We start from the raw sequence: 5,000 nt of genomic DNA, 5'->3' as shown, positions 1-5,000 counted from the left end.
CGACCGCCCCGGCAGAGCGGGTGCGATCGGCCGGTCGTGCGCCGGCGCCCGCACGGGGCTCCGGGTCCGACCTCGTTCGGCCAAAGGCCGCCTTCACTTTCATTTCGCCTGCGAGTCTCGAACCACTCGACGACTCGCGCTCATGTTAGACTCCTTGGTCCGTGTTTCAAGACGGGTCGGGAGGGTGGCCGACGTGGCCACGGACCCCGAGCGCGTCGACGGCGCGCCACCGAAGCGGCAGCCCGCCGAACACCGGCACTGCGTACAGTGCAGGCGAACGACAAGCCAGCCGAACGGCGACGGCCGCACACAGAGAGCGCGCGGCATCCTTTCCTCGATCCGCCGCCGGGCCGCACCGCCCGCGCGCTGTAACACCCCCGCCGGAGCGGAGGCCACCTTCGCGCGGGGACTTAGACCGACGGCAAACCGGTCGTGACCCGCGCCGGTCGCTAGTGCGCTGAGACGGTGCGCGAGCCGACTCGGCAGCGGCGCCTTAAGCGTCCGCGAACCGAGACGGCGCGCCCCCGCACCCAACTGAAAGCGAGCCGGCGACCTGACGGGCCCTCCCGTTTGCCTTTCAACGGTTTCACGTACTCTTGAACTCTCTCTTCAAAGTGCTTTTCAACTTTCCCTCACGGTACTTGTCCGCTATCGGTCTCGCGACCGTATTTAGTCTTAGGTGGAGTTTACCACCCGCTTTGGGCTGCATTCCCAAACAACCCGACTCCGAGAAGACCCGAAGCGGCCAAGGCAAGCGCCCCTATGGGCCTAACACCCGCCGTGAGACGAGGCCTCGATCAGAAGGACACCGGCGCTCGCCGTCAGCCGCACTGGGACTTCCGTACGTCACAACTCGGCGCGCTCGAAAAGCGCGCAGATTCGACGCTGGACTCTTCCCGGTTCACTCGCCGTTACTCAGGGAATCCCTGTTGGTTCCTTTTCCTCCGCTTAATAATATGCTTAAATTCAGCGGGTGCTCTCGCCTGAACTCAGGTCGTATGTGTCAAGCGGGCCGCTTCTTACACGGCCCGCTGGCATCGCAAGTCGTCGCCGCCGGCGCCGACCGAGCGCGTACCGTCGCCGCCTTGGCCCACGGTCGGTCTTGATCTCGTGACCGGACCGACCGACCTGGACCCGCCCCTCGAACGTAGTTGAACACGTCGAGGGGCCGGCGGTGTACGGGACACGCGGTCGCGCCGAGAAAGCTCGGCGACCGCTTCAACTTGGGGCGACGCCCGGCCGTCTTCGCAGAGGCCAGGCGACGGCCCTCGGGTGAGGACGAACGCGACCCTGAGGCAGACGCGGTCCCGGGATTGACCGGAGACCGCAATTCGCGTTCAGAAGGTCGACGTTCAATGTGTTCTGCAATTCACATTACTTCTCGCACTTGGCTGCGTCCTTCATCGACTCGCGAGCCGAGTGATCCACCGTTAAGAGTCGTCCTCGACGTTTCGCCCGGCGCCGAAGCGCGCGGACGTCACACTGTGGGATCGACCACAAAACCACCACCGACAACAACTGCACAAAAACACCAACAAACGGCGCCGAGCGACCGCCGGGCTGGGCCGGCGGCACATCGAGCGCGGTGCCCAGAAGCCACCATCGCACTCGGCTGCCTTGCTATGCCAACGTGTTACGCGTGTCGCACGGGGCAGAACCCCGATTGACGGCCGCCCTCTCGGCGGCACCCAAAGACAATTAAGTGCGCGGTCGGCCGGGGCCTACCACCACTTTCGGTAATGATCCTTCCGCAGGTTCACCTACGGAAACCTTGTTACGACTTTTACTTCCTCTAAATGATCAAGTTTGGTCGTCTTCTCGACACGCCGACGCGGCCGTTGCCAGCCGCGACGGGGCCGATCCAAGGATCTCACTAAACCATTCAATCGGTAGTAGCGACGGGCGGTGTGTACAAAGGGCAGGGACGTAATCAACGCAAGTTGATGACTTGCGCTTACTGGGAATTCCTCGTTCAAGGGAAACAATTGCAAGTCCCTATCCCAATCACGAATGAGGTTCAACGGGTTACCCGGACCTTTCGGCCTAGGTTAGACACTCGCTGCTTCACTCAGTGTAGCGCGCGTGCGGCCCCGGACATCTAAGGGCATCACAGACCTGTTATTGCACAATCTCGTGTGGCTAAACGCCACTAGTCCCTCTAAGAAGTTAGACGCCGACCGAGAAGGTCGCGTAACTATTTAGCATGCCAGAGTCTCGTTCGTTATCGGAATTAACCAGACAAATCGCTCCACCAACTAAGAACGGCCATGCACCACCACCCACAGAATCAAGAAAGAGCTCTCAATCTGTCAATCCTACCTGTGTCCGGGCCGGGTGAGTTTCCCCGTGTTGAGTCAAATTAAGCCGCAGGCTCCACTCCTGGTGGTGCCCTTCCGTCAATTCCTTTAAGTTTCAGCTTTGCAACCATACTTCCCCCGGAACCCAAAGACTTTGGTTTCCCGGAAGCTGCCGGAAAGGTCGTCATGGTAACGCCTCCCGATCGCTAGTTGGCATCGTTTATAGTCAGAACTAGGACGGTATCTTATCGTCTTCGAACCTCTGACTTTCGCTCTTGATTAAAGAAAACATTCTTGGCGAATGCTTTCGCAGTAGTTCGTCTTCCGCCGATCCAAGAATTTCACCTCTAACGGCAGAGTACGGACGCCCCCGTCTGTCCCTCTTAATCATTACCTCGTGCTCCGAAAACCAACAAAATAGAACCGAGGTCCTATTCCATTATTCCATGCAACACTATGCAGGCGAACAGCCTGCTTTGAACACTCTAATTTTTTCAAAGTAAACTTATCGGCCACCGCCGACACTCAGTCAAGAGCACCGACGGAGAACCGAAGGTGAGGCGAACGCAACCAGTGACACGCCTTGCGACGGACCGGCGGCGCTCGCCCAAAATCCAACTACGAGCTTTTCAACCGCAACAACTTTAGCATACACTGTTGGAGCTGGAATTACCGCGGCTGCTGGCACCAGACTTGCCCTCCAATGGATACTCGTTAAGAGTTTTAGGATGTACTCATTCCAATTACAGGGCCTCGTTAGAGTCCTGTATTGTTATTTTTCGTCACTACCTCCCCGTGTCGGGAATGGGTAATTTGCGCGCCTGCTGCCTTCCTTGGATGTGGTAGCCGTTTCTCAGGCTCCCTCTCCGGAATCGAACCCTGATTCCCCGTTACCCGTTATCACAAAGGTAGGCACGTAGCGTACCTTCGACAGTTGATAGGGCAGACACTTGAATGATACGTCGTCGGTGCAGAGACCGTACGATCCGCGTGGTTATCCAGAGTCATCAAACGTCACAGGACGAACCCGGTCGGTTTTGATCTGATAAAAGCGCGCCTCCCGAAGTCGGCGCTTAATGCATGTATTAGCTCTAGAATTACCACAGTTATCCACTTCGCTTACGAGACCAAATAAACCAAGACTGATTTAATGAGCCATTCGCAGTTTCGCTTTACGAGAACTCGTACTTGCACCTGCATGGCTTAATCTTTGAGACAAGCATATCACTACTGGCAGGATCAACCAGATAGCTGCGACAGCTGCGCTCGGCCCTTGCTGGGCCGCCCGGCGCGTGCTCGTCGCATTCGTTTAAGACCGAGGCGATCGCCTGCGGCCGTACTCAGCTTCGACAGTCGCTGGCCGCGACGTCCACGCTCTCGCCGGCAGTGCCAGGCGGAGCGATTTGCGTTTTTTCTTTGCTCGCCCTCTCTCGGGCTCGATCCATTCAGTTTCGCACAAACAAGAGCTCTGCCGGCCGCCTGCAGCGGTGCCTAAAACCCGGGCATAACAATGCGACCGTTCTGCTAGGCCGACAAGCGCTCAAGCCAGACGCTCGATCGAACGCCCCCTACATATTAGTCGAGACAACGGCTCGCTCATTAGCATCGCGTTTGTACTTTAACTTTTTTTGGCTCGGTTTCTTTCGACGCCGATGCCGGCGACGCAGCACTCTCTCGCCCGCCAGCCACCGAGAAAAGGGTGCGCTCCGACCGGCCCCGCACCGCTCTTTCTTGGCTCATTCGAAATTACTGTCTTTCGCTCTGACATGCCTTACCTAGGGTTAGGTTAGTATGCTTGCACGTTTGTACTTTAACTTTTTTCGGCTCGGTTTCTTTCGACGCCGATGCCGGCGACGCAGCACTCTCTCGCCCGCCAGCCACCGAGAAAAGGGTGCGCTCCGACCGGCCCCGCACCGCTCTTTCTTGGCTCATTCGAAATTACTGTCTTTCGCTCTGACATGCCTTACCTAGGGTTAGGTTAGTATGCTTGCACGTTTGTACTTTAACTTTTTTCGGCTCGGCTTCTTTCGACGCCGATGCCGGCGACGCAGCACTCTCTCGCCCGCCAGCCACCGAGAAAAGGGTGCGCTCCGACCGGCCCCGCACCGCTCTTTCTTGGCTCATTCGAAATTACTGTCTTTCGCTCTGACATGCCTTACCTAGGGTTAGGTTAGTATGCTTGCACGTTTGTACTTTAACTTTTTTCGGCTCGGCTTCTTTCGACGCCGATGCCGGCGACGCAGCACTCTCTCGCCCGCCAGCCACCGAGAAAAGGGTGCGCTCCGACCGGCCCCGCACCGCTCTTTCTTGGCTCATTCGAAATTACTGTCTTTCGCTCTGACATGCCTTACCTAGGGTTAGGTTAGTATGCTTGCACAGTTGTACTTTAACTTTTTTCGGCTCGGTTTCTTTCGACGCCGATGCCGGCGACGCAGCACTCTCTCGCCCGCCAGCCACCGAGAAAAGGGTGCGCTCCGACCGGCCCCGCACCGCTCTTTCTTGGCTCATTCGAAATTACTGTCTTTCGCTCTGACATGCCTTACCTAGGGTTAGGTTAGTATGCTTGCACGTTTGTACTTTAACTTTTTTCGGCTCGGCTTCTTTCGACGCCGATGCCGGCGACGCAGCACTCTCTCGCCCGCCAGCCACCGAGAAAAGGGTGCGCTCCGACCGGCCCCGCACCGCTCTTTCTTGGCTCATTCG

At 57.8% G+C, this 5,000-nt stretch overlaps 2 non-coding genes and 1 pseudogene across 2 annotated transcripts; all 3 read right to left on the bottom strand.

Moving 5' to 3' along the window:
• Positions 1 to 997, bottom strand: part of LOC144420039 (large subunit ribosomal RNA) — a 3,695-nt pseudogene extending 2,698 nt beyond the window's left edge.
• A 288-nt stretch (positions 998 to 1,285) lies between these two features.
• On the bottom strand, positions 1,286 to 1,439 carry LOC144420138 (5.8S ribosomal RNA). The gene has a single exon (XR_013474497.1). It is a non-coding gene; the product is annotated as a 5.8S ribosomal RNA (ribosomal RNA).
• A 298-nt stretch (positions 1,440 to 1,737) lies between these two features.
• Positions 1,738 to 3,547, bottom strand: LOC144420288 (small subunit ribosomal RNA). The gene has a single exon (XR_013474641.1). It is a non-coding gene; the product is annotated as a small subunit ribosomal RNA (ribosomal RNA).
• Between the last annotated feature and the right edge of the window lie 1,453 nt (positions 3,548 to 5,000).

Source organism: Styela clava, chromosome 2 (genome assembly GCF_964204865.1).
Source record: "Styela clava chromosome 2, kaStyClav1.hap1.2, whole genome shotgun sequence".
NCBI classification, from domain to species: Eukaryota; Metazoa; Chordata; class Ascidiacea; order Stolidobranchia; family Styelidae; genus Styela; species Styela clava.
Note: the sequence above shows the minus strand (reverse complement) of the source record. Positions and strands in the feature narration are given on the sequence as shown.